We start from the raw sequence: 22,068 nt of genomic DNA, 5'->3' as shown, positions 1-22,068 counted from the left end.
TGGCTCACATTTGCTCAAAAACTGTTCTTCTTATCCTGTACAATACACTGCCTAGTTGTGCATGAATGCTGTGCTAAGCCATTTCAGGGATGGTGACCACTAAAACTCTTATATTAGATGGAGACCACTGAAAAACATCAGATGGTCTTTTATCGCCCATGTCTCATGATGAAAAAAAATGCAAAGCAGACATACCCTACTGTTGTTTTTTTGTTTGTTTTTAATTACATTGCAAATAGTGTTTGTTTGTTTGTTTTAAGCCTTTATCATTTGTGTAATGCAGTCTTCATAAAAGGACAGTATGCTGTCAGATTTCTAATGATATTTGTATAATTTGGAAACATATCACTATTCACAGTATCACTTTAAAAGAAAGCCCATGGTGAAATTCCTGTGCATTTCATGGGAATTTTATCCACATCCTTAATGAATTACTGTATGGTGGATTCTAACAGATTTAGTTTATATCTAATCTGATTACCTGCCCACATTCTGTAACACAGAATACATGTTCAGAATAACACCTGGCAAGTATTATGTCAACTCCTATTATTGAAAGGTCTTGATAATGTAATTTGTGATCTAGTCCACTCTGAAATTATACTTTCAAATGTGGTTTCATTTATGTATGCAAATATACACAAGCAGCTCTTAGCATAAAATAGAAAAAAAAAATCATGCTCTGTGTTATATGTATGATACCATAAATGTTAGTTTTGAAACAAGTTGTTTTCAATTACTAACAAATTCATCTTTCTAGTACCTATGTGATAGGACAGTTTTGTCCCTGCGGACATATAAAATGAGTCTCCATGGACTCATTTATAACATGGACTGTAGTGTATTTAATTTAAGCTGACACCAAGTATTATCATAGATGCTAATCATGCATCTTAGAATTGTGACATAACATGGAGCCCCAACGTGCTAGGTTCTTTGCTTAGAGAAATACATGGGCTTCTGTCTGAAAGGGCTGTGAGCTAAAGTAATTCAAACACAGAAAGGCAGAAGGGGGGAAAAAAAATAAATTATCTAATACATTATCGGATAGCTGGCTACAGTGTTTTAATTCACATTTTTAATAGGGGTGAAGCGTACTTAGAGTTAGTTGAAGCTGGAATGAAAGGGAAGGAAAAGGTAATGAAGGAAATGTTAGAGCAATGAAAAAGGATAAAAGGGCAAACGTGGAAAAGAAATTCTGAATGACATTGAAGACTGAAGTAAACAGTCAAATCAGAGTAGATGAAAGTCTAGCCAAATTATGCAGGGCTTTGAATGAATAAAAGTCCAAGCTTTGTTTGCTTCTGCAGTTGATATTTATGTTTCTTACTGATCTTCTCAGCTGCCTCTCAAAGACGGTGATAACACGCTATTTTGCTATCTTAGGGCCTGAACAATTTTCCAGCTTCATCTTTATTTATCAGTTTTTCTTCAAACAATGATTAGATGTCTGTGCTTTCATTTACTTTAAAGATGCCATGAATTCAATACAGTAAGGTACAAAAATATTAAAGGAAGATGCCTATGCTACTTTGGACTACATGGTACATTTTCATTAAAAGTAATGGCCTTTCACAGATGAATAATTTGGAATTTACCCGGTAAGCATTACAGGAAATGTTATCTTAATTACACATAACTTCTGAAAACATCTACTGGCTGTTTTCCTCATGTAGCACACTTAGGACCTGATTCAGCTCATGCATGGCATGAGTAGCTCATGCATGGAGTGTAGAAGGTCTTGGATTCTGGTACTAGTACTTTGGAGGATGACTGTATTCATTGCAGGACAGACTAACTCTTCCTCTAAAATCAGCCTCTCAGTTGAGAAAGATTAAAAGCATACTCTCTCTCCCCAAAACAGTGTGTTATTTTTCTTGGGAGAGGTTTTAAAAGAGTATTTCCTTTAAATTTCCTAACTGGTAATTTACTGGTAATATTAAAAGTATAACCCTTTCTTATCAAAGTGCACAACTGCTTCAAGCCTCCCCAAGCCCCTCCTATTCAATTGTTGGTTTTAAATAGTCTGTTAATATTTTCCAGCTTATTCAGAAAATAATCTTATCCTCTGTCAGAAATTCTATAAAATAATTACTAAAGAATGTATACAGAGGCGAGAAAGAGCAGACATTTCCTCAGAATGAAATACGGTTCTGAAAGTTTTCAAAGTATTTATGTAAACTGTGTTATGCTGGGATATTTTTTTTCAAATTCCTATGAATTGCCATATACCAGTGAGATTCTAAAATACTGCTTCAACAACACCCTCAGTGTATCTTCCAGATAAACACTCAAATCTCTTCAGCTCTGTATTCCCAAAGGTGCTAATGGAAGGGAACAGTGTGAATGGAAAATTTGCTACAGGGAGGCTGACTGAGTGCCACTGGGGATACAGGAGGAAGTCTGGGAGAGAAAAGCTGTATCTGTCTATTATTTCTTTGTATAGGCCATTGAAACAAATTGAAACACTAATAAATAGGTACAGTGAAGAGCTACCCAATAGGTAAGTATTTTGAAGCTAAATATATGTTGTGTTTTGTTGTTTTGTTTTGTTTTTTAATGTGACTTTTCATGTGACTTATGAGGGCACTGTAGCCTTGTGGAATGTATTTTAGTTTGATTCATGACAAAATGAATCAGGGAATGGGGTTATTTTGTTAAATCAGTCTGTGTTTCTACTGCATTTTGTGTTTTTATAAACTGAAAAAGATATTACTATGTTGATTGCAAATAATGTTTTCCAGACTTATATGTATGATTTGGGGATTTGACCTAGTCAATTTCAGTACAGAATATACAGAATAAGCTTAGGCTTTCTAGTGTTTTTCAGTTCCTCATTTTCGTATACTACCCCCAGAAATATCATCTTTTCCAGTATATTCAACCTCTATTCTCATTAATGTTCTCTTTGGTCTTAAATGAGAACTAGAGCATATGTTTGAAATGACACAGCCAAAAACTTACAAGGAAAAGTAAAATTTATTTGAGTTTTGAACATGTGAAAATTGAAAAATTCAATTAACAAAATTCCAAGAACACACTTAAAATTAGATGTCCATACTGACAAATTTAGAGACTTAAAAAAGGCTATCCTGTTATGAATCAAAACGAAAAGAAAAAGAATGGAAAAGAACAAAACCAAAACAAAACAGGTGGAATCATTGCAAATATTTCATTTCCCTAGCTGTGATTGTTACATGAGCTTATTTTAAAAATGTATCATAACTAGCAATAACTCAAATGTACCATTTTGACATGAGAATCTTAGAATTTTCATTGAAATAGAAATTCTGAAAAAATGTAACCTAACCAGACCAGTTTGAAAAATCTTCTCTGCTGTTAGTTTGTGATCTCGCTGTGGAGGTCAATGTGTCCATGAGCTTCCTCTGACTCTCTCCACCCATTTGTGAGGAGGGCACCCACAACACCATGTGCCAGACACCTATGAAGAGCAGCAGCTGCTGGTGCCTGTCAAAGGTGGGGAAGAGGTGCCTGGTCACATGGATTCTCTTCCTGTGAAGCAGCTTAGGCTAAAATGAGGAAGGGGCAATTTATACTGGTACAGAGTGAAGGAAAGATTATCACACACTTAGGAACTGTCTCAGCTACCCAGTGCCATTGAGCAGCTGAGAGGCAGCAAGATCCCTCTTAGCAGTAAGTGCTTGATTTAAAGCAAAGGCAAGCATGTTGTCTCAAACTACCTGCAGTGATGGTTTGAACTAATGTCTAATTTTGCCGTGAAATGGACTGTAGGTGTTCACAGAGAGAAGCAGTTCAAAAAACTGTTCAAGGCATTCATCCTCCGTGCCTCTCAAAGACAGTTACTGTCTGTTGGTTCAGAGGTTGTGCGTGAGCATCATCCATATAAATGAACTTAATATGGGTAAACATGTCAGATGCAGACATACATCTGATATATCGGAAGAAACACTGTGACAAGTTTGGCAATAAGCTAGTTATATAAGCACTCAAGATCAAGCCAAATTTCATTCAACTGTCAACATATTCTGTCTGAAATAATTTACATCCAAGAAACCTTCACAAAAATCCAGGTGAATGAGATCTGCTGCAGAGCACAGTAGTAAGATCTAGAGACATTCATATTTCAGGGAGGCTTTTAACAGAATAGAAAAAGTTGGCATATTGAGCTCCCCAGATTTTTTTTTTTTTTTTTTTTTTTTTTACAAAACATTTATACCTGTCCTCTTCAGGACAAAGCAAATTCCAAAAAGGAGAAAAAAAAATCCAAAGGAAAACCAAAATGGATTGCCACCAAGGTTTATAAGGACCAAACAACTTTGTATAAATGCTCTATTAGAGCAGGAAATAAAACCCTTTGATGTAAATGACATAACTATCTGTGGTGGGCTGACCTTGGCTGACTGCCAGATGCCCACCAAGGTGCTCCCTTGCTCCTCGTTTTCAACAGCACACAGAAAGAAAATAAAATGGAAATGTTTAAGGATTGAGATAAAGACAGGGAGACCAGTTACAAATTGTCATCATGGGAAAAACAGAATTGGGAGAAATTAATTTATTACCACTTAAAAATAGACTTGGATGTTGAATAACAAAGACAAAATCTAAAACACCATTTTTCTACCATTCCCCTTCTTCCCTGTCTCAATTTCACTTCATTCGCTTTCTGCTTCATTCCTGACTCCTCTACCCTGCCTTGGCAGTGGGGGTAGGTAATGGGGGGGTGGATTCTGGTCAGTCCATAACGGTTCTTCTCTGAGGCTGGGACTGCCCCATCTTTGACTCGTTGTGCCAGTAACTATCATGTTAAGAACATGCACAGAAGGGCACCTGCTACAGTGGCTGTCTTTATAAAGGCTCTTCTGTGTAAATCTGTATAATATAATCTGTGTGATTCAGCTGAAAGTTAAGCTGCTGTGACGGTTAAATATTTTCCCTGAAAGTGATAAATCAGAGACCTGTTGCTTAGATTAAAAAAAAAAAAAAAAAGTGATCCAAATAAATGTAAGAGAAGAACAAAGTTTTCAGTCTGCCTTAATTACACATATTTATAATTTAGCATTTGGTGAAGCAAACATACAGGATATAGGATTTGGTGAAGATTAAGTGCACAAACACTTTTAGTGCCTGTGGAAGATTACAACCCTAATGGTGGTTCATTTAACCTCTATTTCTCCATTTTATCACATCAAAAGTAGCACCAATCTTCAACAGACTCATCAATGGCAGGACTTCTTGTCTCATTCGTTATATACATATAATCTTAGGCAGCAAGACTATTTGCTTGTTTATATGTGAAGAACTGAAAGTACTCTTAGTAAATGAGCATGTGTTTGGTCCATGAACTTTTCTGAGTTTTTATAAGTTCATTGCATTAGGCCCCCAGCATCTTACACAAAACTTGGTCTGTTGGGTGTGTTCTGAGAAAGCCTTTTGGCTAGCATAAATATGAAGACAAAGCCAAACACTGCTAGTAACGAATAAACCTAAAATTGACCTCTGTGAAACACTTTAAGGGTAAGTATCAAAAAGGTATCAAAACTATTTTACCTTGCATGAGACTAAGCAGCATGGCATTTACTACACAATGTAATGGGAAAGTTGCTTCAAAGCAGGAAATGCATGTTAATAAAAATAACAATAATAATAAAAAAGAAAGACTCCATTTAGTTCACCACGAAGAAAAATAGTAAAAGCTGCCTTGTATTTCTGTATGATACATGGCAAGGACAGGTAAATTATAAATGGCTGATTATTACATACTAGTGAAATGTGTATGTATTACAAACTTTCCTCCCTCCTCTTCCCCCCAATATTATGACACTATTACAAGATCAAAACTATAAAATAATCCCCAATGGGAACTGAAGACTTTACTGAATTAAACAGATGTTTATTTGCAAAGTGTGACACAGCATATTAATCACAGAATTTTCAGTGTTCATTATTGAATTTAGCGTTTCCTTAATCTACCAGCCTAGGTGTTCTTTTATAGATATATATATATATATGTACTCACATATATATATATAAAAATAATAAATCAGTAAGTTTTTAGCAGTTGCTTAAAAAATAGAGGCTGGAATATATACATGATACTATGCTGTTAGAAGGAGGAAGTTTTTACTTACATGTGCCTTTGGTAGACTGCCAACAAATTAATGTGTTTCTAAAGACATCAGGACAAAAACTCTGATGTTTCGCGGTCATTTACACCAGTCTAGCAAAAAGAGATAATAAAAAAAAAAAACACAATAAGAAGATATATAATAATATGAACATCATCCTTTTCATATGAAAAAAATGAAAGTTTACATATATGGTTTGAAAGATACCATATCTCTTTTCTTAAACCAAAGAAATACATTTGGTGCAACCACTTGTTCTTGGCCTTGATGATGGAACACTAGAAGAAAATTGTAAGACTGTTTTATATAGGAAGTCAAACTAAACACACTCAAAACACGTAAGTAGCTCTCAAAAAGAAAATACTCATAGTTGCAGTTTCCATGGTTTGTATTTGTCTACAAGTATACCACCTTAGGGTACCTTAGGATTTCTGTCATTATTCACAGAACAAACCACTCTGGCTTTTGCTTCTATAAATGGGTCCACACATGCAGGCCATTGTGCTATATGGTCTCATGGAAACCAACAATGCTCCAGGTAAACTGATAAGATACAATTCACAGAATGAATAAACAGGATTAGGTCTCTAATGAGTTTTCTGCTATTCTTTTTTACCAATTAATCACACTGCAGTTGGATTGAGCATTGAGATTCATCCTAACTGAAATCAATAGAGCTATATGAGGAATTAAATGGATGCAGAACATTTAAAATTGTCTACGATATATTCTATGGCCCAGCTAGTACATTTTCTAGAGAATATTGATTAAAGAAACATCAGGTTTCACATATGTAACCTTTAACAAGGTTGCTTATATATATTTTAAGGAAGACAAGACATTCCAAAAGCACAATAAGGATTTGCAACAATTTGTAACACTAAACAAAACTCAGCAGAATAGTCAGATTTATGCAGTTTCTGATGCATCAAGACCATCAAGGTAAAAACAAAGTGATATAACTTGTCCCTAAGTGTGCATCAATATATGAGTACAGCTATCTTGATGACAATATTTCATAATTTACACAGTCCAGGATTTAAACTCTTTGGCTTCCACAGATTTTTTACTGTAACTTAAATAAAATATGTTGTTAATAGATACAATCAGAGCAGACAGCAATTTAATCCATTTGAAACTAATGAGTCTACAACTCCTTTTCTCCAAAGAGAAAAGATTTTCCTATCTGTTTTTATACCAATTCTTGTATATTCCAAAGTGTTGCTCATATACATCTTACATAGGATCTTAGTAAGCAACAAAAAACAACATAAAAGGAAGTGTTGTTATGAGGAGACCATATGCTGCTAAGGGAAATTATTCTAATTTTGGAGATATTGAGATGGTAGAGATTCCATATCTGCTGCTATATAGCACAATGGTTCATTTTTTAAAGGATTCCTTCCACAGCCATTAATATAACAAGGTGACCTAACAGAGTATCAAACGTAGAAAAGCTCTTTAAAGAAAAATCAGTTCAGAAAAGAACAGAAAAGCAGTGAAGTATTGAAACTTCTAAAATGTTCTTTAAGCTTTTTTTCTCAAAGTGAGAGGAACATTAGATTTTAGTTTCCAACCATTATCAAGATGAAACAGTGGAGAAAGAGAGAAAAAAAAAAAAAGGAAAAAAGAAAAAAAGCACCAAAAGCACCTGACATTTTAAATGTCTGCCCACAGGAAAATTCTTATTTTCAAGACAGTTAAACAGAATTAGAATGACATTAGTAGTGTCGTGGCCACATGCAGACTTACAGAGAAGTTATGAAGACAAAGCTACATGTATAATGATCGATATAATAGAAAATTTTGGAAGAGAGTTTTCACTCCACTTTCCCAGTAAAGATATATGCTGAGTAATAAGAGACATCCTTTCTACTGAGGTTTCTACTGAGGACTGAGACAAATAAAAGCACCTCAGCTGAAAACATAGAGACTCAAAAATCTGTATGTGCTTAAATCTGAAGTTACCAACAACATATTAAGACTTTGTTTTTTGAATTCATGCTCCCATGTCTATGGTTGCTTTTCAGCTTTGACATCATAAAGCAATTAAATGCGAGTTTCATCCTTAAACCCCGTTAATATGTACAAAACTATCATGCTCTTTCATCTCCTTTGAAAAGCTTGAATCCAGTAGACAACCTCAAACCACAGTGACTTGACACCATTCCACACAGAATACCATCGCAGTTGCATTCTTTCACCATTTACCACCGTCACTGCCCAGCTGATTTACTACATAAATATAGTCTTCCAATTCTCTTCTGTTACTCCTGAGCCTAATAAAGTCCGTCAAATTATATTAGTCTTGCAAAAATGTCTCCATACCTGGATAGGAAGAATAAGCAGTGGAGAAGGTAGCTTTTTGTTTGATACAGTGTTGTTACATTGCCAATCACTCTTGTGTTTTTTTTATTTATATCTACTATATCTGTATGTATATATATATAGAGAGAGAGAATCATAGAATCATTAAGGTTGGAAAAGACCTCCAACATCATCTGGTCCAACCATCACCCTACTACCAATGTCACTCACTAAACCATGTCCCTAAGCAACAGGTGCAACCTTTCCTTGAACACTCCCACAGATGGTGACTCCACCACCTCCCTGGGTAACCCGTTCCAATGCCTGACTACTCTTTCTGAGAAGAAATTTTTTCCTAATATCCAACCTGAACCTCCCCTGGTGCAACTGGAGGCCATTCCCTCTAGTCCTATCACTAGTTATCTGTAAGAGGCTGACTCCCAGCTCCCCACACCTTCCTTTCAGGTAGTTGCAGAGAGCAATAAGGTCTCCCCTGAGCCTCCTCTTCTCCAGACTAAACAACCCCAGTTCTCTCAGTCACTCCTCATAAGACTTGTGTTCCAGGCCCTTCACCAGCTCCGTAGCCCTTCTCTGGACATGCTTCAGGGCCTCAATGTCTTTCTTGAAGTGAGGGGCCCAAAGATGAACACAGTACTTGAGGTGTGGCCTCTCCAGAGCAGAGTACAGGGGGACGATCACCTCCCTGGTCCTGCTGGCTACACCATTCCTGATAGAAGCCAGGATGCCATTGGCCTTCTTGACCGCCTGGGCACACAAATATATTAGTCATTACATTTCTCCTGGCTTCATCTTCCAGCTCTTATGCTTTCTTCACTTCATTGATGCGTTTTTTTATTCAGTTTTGGAAAATGAAGTTAGAGAAGTTCATACACTTCTGATCCTCTCTAAGATCAAGGACAAAGAAGGTTACAGGAAAAATGGTTCTGTCAATAAGCAGAGCGACAATAATTATTTCCTCATCTGCTAGCTCTCAGTTTGAGATGATCAGAAACTCTGTTTTGTTTCTTTTCCCAAATGTTGGTACAAAAGCATGAAAGAAGACACAAAGCATCACATTATTGATCTCCCTAGGGATCACCTCCAGTCACATACAAACAGTAAAATTGAATTGCGCATTGAGAAAAGGAAGTACAAAAAGCAACAAGGAACAGAATGAAATATAAGGAAGAAAAAAGACAAATATGGATAAATGCGTTCATTTTACAGAGAATCAGTTGAAATACTCTATGAAAAGAAGGACAATGACATCTTTTATATTAGGCAGAATTATCACTGGCAACAAAAATATAATTTGTTGCCAGTAAAACAGACAACTGCGGGAAGGGAAAGTCTCAATCTGTGTAGCACAGAGGCGATATTCAAATGAAATCTGCAGATTTCTCACTGGTCAAGGTCCCACGGAAATCCACAGATTTGGCAATGTTTGTAAGAGATATTTCACTCAATCTCTGTCTTCTACATTTGTATTCACAAATACCTAGACTTGCTTAAGACCTTGAGACCCATTAGTATACTATTCCTTACAAAAGTTGGTACAGAAGGAGAAGACTGATCTTTTACTGTACAGCACATTGTGCCACAATAGCGTGACATTCTGTTTTCTGTGCAGAATTGGGATTCAGACCATTTATTGACTAGGAAATGTTTATTTCCTCACCAGGAAACTAAAAAAAAATAATGAATAACAAAAGTAAACTATGGTTATACGTGTCTTTTAAATAACCCAAGCATTTTCTGGTCTGTGTATGCTGAACTGGCTCAATATGCCAAAGAAATATATAGTGAAAACAATTCAGGAGATGGTAAAGCTGTCCTCCAGAGTAATGAATGCAACTCTATTTTAAATTTCTTATAAGAACATTTTCATTTGGAAGCCCATTTTTATGAGACCTTTGGGTGTTTATTTAAATTTCGTCTAAGCTGCAGAATCATTTCAGTGGAGATAATCTCAAATCAAAAGCGCTCAGTACTTCAAAACTGTTGACCTGAGGATATTTCTTCATCATATTTATCTCTATTATAGAACTTAATCAGTATTTAAAAAAGAAAAACGAAACTTGCTTGAAGGATTACATAATATTTTTAAGTAGAAATGAAGCTCTTGTGGCTAACGTATGATTTACTTTGTTAGTTAAGAGAAATCTTGTGCCCTTACCCATTCCCATCCAAGCTAACATAATAGGAAAGGGACAAAACAAATATTTTTTTATGGATCAGACTTAAAACCAAAAACAAAGAAACAAACAGAAACACAAAGAGTTCAGGTCTGATCTGAAACTACCTTTTCAGACAAGTTCTTCTCCAGCACTTCCTTCTGCTCTGTCCTAGCTAGAAATTCTGTGTGTAACCTGTGGAGGAGCTGTGATTATTGCAAAACACCCTTGTTCGTTCATAGCAATAGTCACAAGGGGGTCATTCTTCCAAACAAAGGGCTGGCCCTTGCCTTAAGGAGTTCATGTGTCACAGACACACAGAAACTGGGGAAAGGGCCGGCTATAAAGGATGCTTATACCAGCTAATTACAATCATCAGGGTTAAATTTACCCTGAACGCAGACTAGTTTTTAAGCCTAAAATCTGTCTCACTGAGTATACTAATTTGCCAGTAGTGTTACCAAAGAGGCAGGTCTTACATTAAGACCCCCAAAGATAACACTAAAGTCTTAACCTTCTTACCAAGCATTTCTGGGAGCAAAGCAGATTCTGTTTTCAATTGAGACTACGTGCTGTTGGCACTCCCTTTAGGTAGAACTGGAAAGGAAAGCGTCAGCTAGCTCTACTCTGATTTGAACTAAGACAAAAACATTGAGAGCTCCTGCCTCTCAGCTGAATCCTGAGCCTAAACTACAGGAATACACTTCCTTCCCCTCCTAAAAGGCAGCATCAATCAGCACTCATCATAGCATTTACAGGTGCCTGCTGCCTTCCATTAAAGAATTATTTCTCATCTCATCCAGAAACTGATATCTAGCTCCGAAGAGCAGTCAGGAACAGTTTACTATGTTGTCTTTCAGGCTATTGATTCACGAGACAGTAACTTCAGCAACATAGCCATCCAAAATCGCTCATGCCTGCACTGAGATTCATCATCAGACCAGCTGTGTCAATACAACTGCTTGCAGGACTCCAGGGATGATGAGTGACTTAATCCCTGTTACAAACAACCTTTTCCTTTTGCAGAATTCTTTTAACTTAAATCATTTCAGTAGCCTTGCTTACAATGGGGTCCATATACAATTATACCAGCACAATTGAGTGAACAATGAAATGCAGCACGTGACAAGAGCTTTTTAAATCAGCTTTTCCATTCAGCTGGCACACTGAGAAATTCAGCTGTGACTCACCCTTTTTTTTGAACAGCATAGTAACACTTAGCAGCATAGCACTTATGACTCTAGACCCCCCTACAGCTCTCAAGACCTACCTGAGGAGGCATGGTAACAAGCATGGTAAGTGTGAAAGTGTCACTGGAGTGAATGAGCTCAGGGTGTCTGAAGCATTTCAAACAGGAAAGAACACTTGAATTCTCTATCTCATACTGATAAGGACTCCTGAAACTGCAAATACTGTCAGTAAATTCCATTGTCTTTTGTTGGACTTCAGAAAACAGTCTCCCTTATGCCCTACAGAAGGTTTTCCCATTTTAACTTGAGAAAGTTGACATGCTCAAAAATTATCAGCACAATACAGGTCCATACAGTATTATTTATTAGAAGGGTACTATAAAGGGTACAGGTTCCCACCCTACTTTTTTAAAGTTCATTTTTGTCAAATCTCTATTTAACTACTTAACATTAGGTACATATGTACGTATAGCTATCCTGAAGAATTTATGCTAATATCAGCCAATTTAAAATAAGTAATTACAATCTACTATCACTAGGTTAAATTAGTTACCAGGGAGGTTTTCAATAAAAAACCTATCTCAATTAAGTAGAGTGTACAGCAATAATATTTGATATTTGTGTAGCACCTTACATTTGGTGTTTGACCAATTAGGCTGCAAGAGCAAAGCTAAATCACAGCAGGCCCATTTGGAAAAGGGCAGCAGCTAACAGTCAAGTTGTTCTATTTCACAGTGGGAAAGTTTTCACAGTAACATTAGGCAAAGTCCTAATCTCACAAGAAATAACAGGAATTTTCCAAATTTTGCAGAAAACCAATACTACTCCAGAATGACATTGGTATCAGTACTCTTCTATAGTCTCAGTATTTTACCCATAAAATATATTTATTTTGTCTGAGTACAGTCTAGAATACCCACAGTGAAGATGAAAGCCAAGCTAACAGCTCAGAGTTGAAGGGACACTAAATATATTAAACCTGCTTTTTAAACTAATTACACATCTCCTCCAATAGAATGTAATGCTGTTCTAGCCATAAATCTATATACAGTTTCATTAAAATCCTTTGAAAAGACTGTGTCTTTGCCAAAAATATATACTCTCCCACATTTCCAGTATTAAAAATTTGTGACTTTCCATATTTCCCAATCAAAAATATTAAGTGTTAGGACCTGGTTCTCAAAAAAAGTAACCCTTTTATCTCAACCTGTATATACGTGTGCTCACTTTCTCTCTGTCTGTGAAGTGATATAATAATGACAGTCATGATTTTAAAGATGTTTGATCATACAGAGTAGTAGTTTACATCTTGTTACAGATTTGTTAAACAGCAAAGGTATTTGAGAGATTGTTCTGTCTCTTAGACGTGCTGTCTACAGGGAATATATGTGACAAATGAATGACCCTGATTTTTATTTTTTTTGTAAGTCAAACAAGAATTTGTGGAAAGGGTTAATGGCAATGGTCAGTAAACTGAAGCCACTGCAGGTGTGAGCTTTAATTGAGGGGCAGATGCACAGAGACAGCAGGTAGAGATGGGAATTAGGTTAGTAAAGGAACAGAGCAAGGTGAATGCAGAATTATGTAACCTAAATAAAACTATACACATTCAACTGTGCTTGCCTGGGCTCCACGCTTTGTAAATGATGTCAAGTGGTTTTTATTTTATAAGAAGCTCTTGATTTTGCAGTATTTGTTGTCTAATACGTGCAAGCATTCCTCCCAAGTTATTCATTTCTTATAGGGGAAAAAAAAAAAAAAGAAAAACTTTTTCATATGAGAACCAGGAGCATGTTCCTGTTTTCAAGCTGCTGCTTGATATGTATAAGGGGGAATTTTTTGCTTGCACCCTAGATGAACTAATGATTTTAAAACCACTTGGTAAGCTTCTAGCAGGAAATATACCGTGTTGCTCACATACTGTTAAAATTAATCATCTAATAGGAAAGGCCAAGTGCTTCAATCACAGCTCCTTCTCAATACAATTTTATGGTGTATGTTTTCAGAGGGGGGGAAAAAAAAAAAGTGTTAATAGGAAGACTTGCAATCAGCAAGATGGGGTGCCTGGGGTTAAAATTATTGTTGCAGCACTGCTGAGCCCTAGTGGTAGGAAGCAGCTTTAACTTGAAGACAAAATGTAACCTTTGGCCAAGATTTTGCAACGTTAGGAAAGCCTGGTTGAAATAAGTGTCCTCTCTGCTCAGCTGGAAGGCCTTAGGAATGCTAATGTGGACCAATAAAGGCATATATAAAAACTGAAAAAGTTCTAAAAATATATGTGTACAAAGGAGTTGTTTCTATCTAGACAATCTTTTCCTGTATTTTCATAGGTGGAAAGAGATAGAGATTTAAAAAAAAAAAAAAATTGCAAAGTTGCTTACTGTAACATGACATTGTGTTTTCACTTGACCCTGCACATATTGTTAGATTGTGTGGTGAAAGTCTTCTCCACACATAGTAAGAATCCCCGAGGAGGCAAGATGGCTGTGGGGGGGCAAACTGCAATTACCCACTCAGAGAAACAGAACCCTGGCCCAGCTGTTCTCAGGGCTATCAAAGTGGTGTCATCAACCCCATGGGCCAGGAGTCATACCCAGCACCATGAGAAAATGGGAGCAGTCATCTGAAGCACCTTACAGACAGAGGGGATTACTGCCTAGGCTTCACAGGACACATTATGAGATATCACAAAGAGCATTTAGGACTGTACAAGAGGTATTAAGGATGTTTAGGGAAGAAAACAAAGGGGAAAGCGAGGGAACAAGGTGGTTTGGGGAGGAACGAGCATTGGAAAATAGAGGATAAGGGCGTGAAAAGGTTTGGTGGTATATAAAAAGGTTGCCAACCAGTATGTTTGGAGTAAGACCATAAATAATAGGGTCCAGCAACTGAAGTGTGTGAGGGCATGTGTGTCAGTGAGTGATTAATGGATGTCTAGCCAGAAGAGTCCTTGATTAGGACTGGCAGCCTGAGAGCCGAGTCCTGAAGGAGCCATAGGTCTGGGCAGAATATGTGTGTGGGTGTCTGTGATGTGGGATGCATTGTCCTGGGGCAGAGAAGAGGGCATGATCTTGAAGGAAGGCTTGGAAAAGCCTTGAGATCTGTGGAGAGCCAAGAAGAAGAAAAGCAGGGAATATTGGAGTAATGTGGTTCATCCTAGCTTGTTTACAAATTAAAGTTTTATTCTAATTGTTCACTGTGATTATTGTTTGTTTATTGCTGAGTGTAGTCACAATAAAAAATTAATAACTTTACTTCCCAGTATAAAAAGAGTACCTGATGGATAGAACACATAAATACTATTATAAATGCTTTCCATACTTAAAAGTTATGTTCAGGTCTGAGTCTGGCAAATAATGGAAGACGTCCTTGCAGAGCTTCCTTCTCTACCATGTAAATAAATAAGAGTGGGGAAAAAATCCTATGTCCATAGTCTAAACAAGTTCTCTTTGATCAATGATGTGGATCAGTGATATCTACATCCAGCTTAACTGGTTTATTTAGGTAACTGCGTGTCCCAAAACTAATGGGAGCCTTTATAAAACATTACCAGAATAAGCTCACACAATAAAGTAATTATATAAATCAAATGGGGTGGGGAGATGGGGGGAGAAGTGTTAGTGTTGGGGAGAATCGAATGGATGTTCTATTAATGTTTCTCAAAATGTTAGTGTTGGGGAGAATCGAATGGATGTTCTATTAATGTTTCTCAGGTGATGGATCATACGGTATAATTAAATATTATTAAATGTACTTACATTATCAAGTAATCTATGTATACTGGAAACCTAGGGAGTACACTGAACATTTAAAGGAATCGTTGAAGGGGAACCCTGGGAGGGAATAGGTACAACCTGACCTTGGACAAGGGCCTGGAGATGATGAAATGAGTTGAAGCAGAACCAAGGAGCGGAGGGAGCATGCGTCGAGTGAGAAAGGTGAAAGAGTTCAGCGGAGAGGAAGACTCCTTACTTCATCTGGACGACCACCTGGACGACCACCAGAGTGCGCCACGCATGTGCAAAGGGGAGGGGAGCTAATTAGAATGAAAAGCGAGGCTGATGTTGCAACCTGTAATGAATATGTATACCTGACGCAATATTGTATGTATAAATAACGGCTGGGAAGTAACGGGACTTGAAGCCAGATTTGGGCACCTGCCCCGGCTTCCAGCGCTGAATAAAGCACCTTCATATAATCACTTGGTGGTTATGTGGTTGCTACGCTAACATTTTGGCGACCCAGGTGGGACAGCGTGGGCACTGCTGAGGCGGATCGTGTCTCGGTTTCGCTCCAGCCGGCACCGAGGGATTCTCGGGGAGCAGTCGACCACGACCGACCTCCGCTGCTCACGACGTACCACTGGAGTGGTAAGCAAAGGTGCTTTTAACTTTGGGTATTCGGTACCGATTTGGTTGGGAAAGCCTGCCGGTCAGACGCGGCGAAAGCCACGCTCGGTTGGGCAGGGAGCTCCCGGGGTAAGCCTAGGCGCCGTCCGTTAGACAGAGCGAAAGCTCTGCAGGTTCGGCATTGGTAACTGTATTGGTTTGTGCTGAAGGGTCAGCACCAGGTATTATTGGTATGTAGAAAGCGTGCTGCTGCTGCTCCGGCAGCTTTTTGCGAAAAGCACGCTGCTGCTCCGGCAGCTTTTGGGAAAGCACACTGCTGCTCCGGCAGCTTCTGGAAAGTGTGCTGTTGCTGCTCCGGCAGCTTTCGGGAGAGTGTGTTGCTGCTCCGGCAGCTTTCGGGAGAGTGTGTTGCTGCTCCGGCAGCTTTCGGGAGAGTGTGTTGTTGCTCCAGCAGCTTTCGGGAGAGTGTGTTGCTGCAGCTTTCGGGAGAGTGTGTTGTTGCTCCGGCAGCTTTCGGGAGAGTGTGTTGCTGCAGCTTTCGGGAGAGTGTGTTGCTGCAGCTTTCGGGAGAGTGTGTTGTTGCTCCAGCAGCTTTCGGGAGAGTGTGTTGTTGCTCCAGCAGCTTTCGGGAGAGTGTGTTGTTGCTCCAGCAGCTTTCGGGAGAGTGTGTTGCTGCAGCTTTCGGGAGAGTGTGTTGCTGCAGCTTTCGGGATAGTGTGTTGTTGCTCCGGCAGCTTTCGGGAGAGTGTGTTGTTGCTCCAGCAGCTTTCGGGAGAGTGTGTTGTTGCTCCGGCAGCTTTCGGGAGAGTGTGTTGCTGCTCCGGCAGCTTCCGGGAGAGTGTATTGCTGCTCCGGCAGCTTTTGGGTCCGTATTATAAGCTCAAAATGAAAAAGATTAAAGAAATTCTGGGAAAAGATGTACCTATCCCGCGGACATCCCCGCTGGGGTGTTTGCTAGCACACTGGAAAGAGGGAGGTTTTGGTCAAGAAATGCGGAAAGGAAAGCTGATTGATTATTGTAACATTTGGTGGCCACAGTATAAACTAGAGGACCAAGAAACTTGGCCTGAGAATGGGACATTGCAATATAATACAATTTTACAATTGATGCTATTTTGTAAGCGGGAAGGAAAATATGATGAACTGCCGTATGTGGAATTATTCTTTTATTTGCGCCGAAAGCCTGAATGGCAGCATGCTTGTGGAATAATGGTGCTTGAAGTTTCAACTGAGGAACGTTGTTGTGCATGTACTAAGGAGGGACGCTGTATACAGCATCAGGCAATAGAGAATAATAAGTATTATGGGAAATAATATAATATAATAATATAATAATGTATATAATAATATAATATAATAATATAATAATGGAAATATTGATCTGGAAGTTGCGCCGTCGGCTCCGCCGGAAGAGCCAGGACAGGGAGGGAAAAGAGAAAAGGAAGATAGCAGTAGTGATGGAGAATCCCCGACTTTAGCCTCCCCTGTGTCACATAGGACCCGGCAACAGCGAAGGGCAGGGGAAACTATAAATGAAGAGGGAAGGAAAATAATCGCTCCCCTCAGGCAAGGAGTGGGGACAGAAGGACCGGTATATGTCAAGGTGCCTTTTTCAGCTGGGGATTTAATGATATGGAAGCAAGCAGCCGGCACCTACAGGGAAAACCCAGATAAAGTAGCTAGGATAATGAAAATGATAATTAAAACCCAAAATCCCGATTGGGATGATCTCCAGGTGATCCTGGATACTTTGATGGATTCAACAGAAAAGGACATGGTATTACGGGCAGCCAGAGAGAGAGCCCGAGAAGATATACGTAATGGATTAGTGCTTGGAAATCTAGATCAAAACTTCCCCACCGAGGATCCCCAATGGGATTATAACACAGGGGATGGAATAAGGAGGCTGAAGAGATATCAAGATTGGGTACAAATCGGGGTACAGAATGCCATGCCCCGGACCATAAATTGGTCAAAATTGTATAATGTCAGGCAAGAAAAAGCGGAATCACCTTCCGCCTTTTTTAGAGAGATTGAAAGAAACTGCTAAGAAATATACAGATTTAGACGTAGAGACTGAGCAAGCTAAAGCTCAATTAGCACTCATTTTCTTGGGACAAGCCCAAGAAGATATTAGGAAGAAATTGCAAAAGTTAGAAGGTGCAGATTTGAGAAATTTGGATAGGCTGTTGGAAATAGCCTGGAAAGTGTATAATAACAGAGAAAAGGAAACAACAAAAAGGCAACAACAGAATTTATTAGCAGTAATTCAAGGGAGAGAACATCTAAGGGATAGGGGAAGAGGAAATATTAACGGTCGAGGTAGAGGAACAAGGAGAGGCTACCCGAGCTCAGGGGGAAACCGGCTGGGTTTTAACCAATGTGCCCATTGTAAGGAGGAGGGTCATTGGAAAAACGAGTGCCCTCTCCGTGGACAGCTAACTACTGGTGGGGGAAATTTGTTCCGAAACCAAGAGGCAGCTAGGGCGATGGTTCTGGGGGAGTATAGCAGCTGACTAGGAGATCCGGTAGTAGAAACTAAAGAGCCCTTGGTAAAAATTCAAATAGGAAATAAGGAAGTAAAATTTCTAATTGATACAGGGGCCACATATTCAGTGCTCAATAGATTAAGTGGTAAAATAGGGGAAAAGAAGACTACTATTGTAGGTGCCACCGGGAAGGAGGAAATACGGCCGTTCTTACAACCCCTTGATTTACGGTTTGGAGGCAAAGAAATTACGCATGAATTTTTATATGTACCTGAGTGCCCTATTCCTCTTTTGGGATGGGATTTGCTAACTAAACTAAACGCTACCATAATGTTTGAAGATGGAGAATTGATTATGAAAATCCCGGAATCAAAAGTGGGACAAATATTAATGATTAAAGAGAAGGCTGTTCCTCATATACCAAAAGAGGTAGAAAATGCAGTAATGCCTGCTGTCTGGGAAACAGACGTGCCTGGAAAATCAAAACTAGCCCAGCCAGTAAAAATTGAACTTAAGGAAGGGGCCCGACCGGTACGGATTAAACAGTACCCATTGAAGCTAGAAGCTAGGCTAGGAATAGTAAAGATTATAGATAAATTTCTTAGCTACCACATTCTGGAGGAATGCAAATCTGAATATAATACCCCAATTTTCCCAGTAAAGAAACCTAATGGGGAATACAGGCTAGTGCAGGACCTTAGGGCAATAAACGAAATAACAAAAGATATTCACCCAGTGGTGGCTAATCCTTATACATTGTTAACATCTGTAAAAGAGAAATATAAGTGGTTTACGGTAATTGATTTAAAAGACGCCTTCTTCTGCATACCCATTGACAAGGAAAGTAGAAAGCTTTTTGCTTTTGAATGGGAAAATCCACGGAACGGACGAAAGATGCAACTAACCTGGACAAGGTTGCCTCAAGGATTCAAGAATAGCCCGACCCTCTTCGGCAGTCAACTAGCTAAAGAAATAGAAGACTGGATTAACCAAGAACAGATTCAGGTACCAAAGGACCGATACTTGCTGCTACAATATGCGGACGATATATTAATAGCTACCGAAGGAGAGTCAGAATGTATTCAGGTAACTATTGATATTTTGAATCAATTGGGACTAAATGGGTACAAGGTTTCTAAACAAAAGGCACAAATCGCGTGCACAACAGTAATTTATTTGGGATGTGAAATGTCTCAAGGACAAAGAAAATTGGGAGTTAACCGAATACAAGCTATTTGTGAAATCCCCGAGCCGCGAAATCTGCACGAACTACGGGCTTTCCTAGGTATGGCCGGGTGGTGTAGACTGTGGGTAATGGACTATGAACTCATAGCAAAGCCCCTCTATGAAACCCAAAAGGCCTGTACATTTACCTGGGGAAAGCCACAACAAGAGGCCTTTAAGAAATTAAAAAAAAGCCCTGATAAAGGCGCCTGCCTTGGGCTTGCCGGACTTATCAAAGGACTTTCAGCTGTTTGTGCATGAGAGACAACGATTGGCACTAGGAGTACTGACCCAGCGACTTGGGAGCTGGAAAAGACCTGTGGGGTATTTTTCTAAACAATTGGATGCGGTAAGCGCCGGATGGCCCTCGTGTTTAAGGGCCGTGGCAGCCACAGTCCTTTTAATACAGGCAAAAGGGGGGCCATTGGCTATCGCCCAGCCAAATGAATCTTAAGAACTACTAACCTATTGAACCCAGCAGTGTTTCTAGGAACAACTGCGGAGGAAGGAGACCTCAGTCATGATTGCGTGGAGATCATCGAACATACCTATGCCAGCAGAACAGACTTAAAAGATCAGCCTCTGGAGAGACCAGATTGGGAACTTTTCACAGATGGAAGCAGCTTCGTGGAAAATGGGACTCGTTATGCAGGATACGCAGTAACTACATCAAAGGTAGTGATCGAGGCAAATTCCCTACCTCCGGGGACTTCAGCCCAACGAGCAGAAATAGTCGCCCTGACGCGGGCCCTGGAACTAAGCGAGGGTAAGAATGTGAATATTTGGACAGATTCAAAATATGCATTCGGGGTAGTCCACGTACATGGGGCATTATGGAAAGAAAGGGGAATGCTATCCTCACAAGGGACTAATATAAAATATCAGGAAGAAATATTGAAATTAATAACAGCTGTACAGAAACCCCAACAGGTGGCCATAATGCATTGTAAAGCCCATCAAGGAGGGGCGTCAGAGATTGCAGAAGGTAACAGACTGGCAGATTTGACGGCCCAGAAGGTTGCGCGTGAAGTATGGAAAGCAATGGCTCTAATTCCATCGAAGGTAGGCCTCTCTTGTTTTAAATTACCTAAAAACCCAAAGTATTCAGCAGAAGATGAGAGACTTGCAAATTTGATGAAGGCCCAGAAGAATCCTGACGGCTGGTATGTGACTGCGACAGGACAACTTATAGTGCCTCCTATAGTAATGCGAGAAATCTTACAAATAAAACATAATGAATGTCACTGGGGTGCAGGAGCAATGGTAACCTATTTGAAACGAGGTGTCATCTCGGTACACATGTTAACAATGGCAAAGTCAGTAATGTCAAAATGTGAGCTTTGCTTAAAGAATAACCCGGTAGCAAGGAAACATGCTGAGATGGGAAGAATTAGAGCTGGGATAGAGCCTGGAGATTACTGGCAAATAGACTTCGTAGAACTGCCTAAAGCAAGAGGTTATAAATACCTATTGGTAGGGGTTGATACTTTTTCAGGATGGCCAGAGGCCCTTCCCTGTCGAACCAACCAAGCTAAAGAAACGGTAAAATGGTTACTACGGGAAATAGTCCCTAGATTTGGTGTACCATTGGGTATTTCTTCAGACAGGGGACCACATTTCATTGCCAATGTGGTTAAGGAGGTTAGTAGGTTACTAGGAATTACCTGGAACTTACATACCCCATGGAGGCCTCAATCTAGTGGTCAAGTAGAGAGGATGAACCAAACTTTAAAAGGACAATTAAGCAAAATCTGTCAGGAGGCTAAGATACAGTGGCCACAGGCCTTACCGATAGCTTTGCTAAGAATTAGAATAAAGCCAGCCAAGAAGTGGGATGTCAGTAAGTCCCTATGAAATCATGTATGGAAAACCTTATGAGTCTCCTGAACCGAACCCGAATATGCATGTTACCGGTAAACAGGATGTATATAATTATGTTTTAATAGTAATGAAAATACTTGCTCTTGGTGTGAGTGAAGTATTTTCAAAGGGGGGAAATGTTAGTGTTGGGGAGAATCGAATGGATGTTCTATTAATGTTTCTCAAAATGTTAGTGTTGGGGAGAATCGAATGGATGTTCTATTAATGTTTCTCAGGTGATGGATCATACGGTATAATTAAATATTATTAAATGTACTTACATTATCAAGTAATCTATGTATACTGGAAACCTAGGGAGTACACTGAACATTTAAAGGAATCGTTGAAGGGGAACCCTGGGAGGGAAT

The 22,068-nt window shown here is 39.1% G+C and overlaps 1 long non-coding RNA gene across 1 annotated transcript; it reads right to left on the bottom strand.

The window, feature by feature from the left end:
- Nucleotides 1-963: 963 nt before the first annotated feature.
- LOC308190370 lies at nucleotides 964-12,187 on the bottom strand. Its single transcript, XR_013947130.1, has 5 exons — nucleotides 11,111-12,187; nucleotides 10,717-10,783; nucleotides 6,111-6,199; nucleotides 4,374-4,415; nucleotides 964-3,468 (listed from the first exon to the last, which is right to left on the bottom strand). It is a non-coding gene; the product is annotated as an uncharacterized lncRNA (long non-coding RNA).
- Between the last annotated feature and the right edge of the window lie 9,881 nt (nucleotides 12,188-22,068).

This window comes from Anser brachyrhynchus (genome assembly GCF_964034855.1).
Source record: "Anser brachyrhynchus genome assembly, chromosome: 2".
NCBI classification, from domain to species: domain Eukaryota; kingdom Metazoa; phylum Chordata; class Aves; order Anseriformes; family Anatidae; genus Anser; species Anser brachyrhynchus.
Note: the sequence above shows the minus strand (reverse complement) of the source record. Positions and strands in the feature narration are given on the sequence as shown.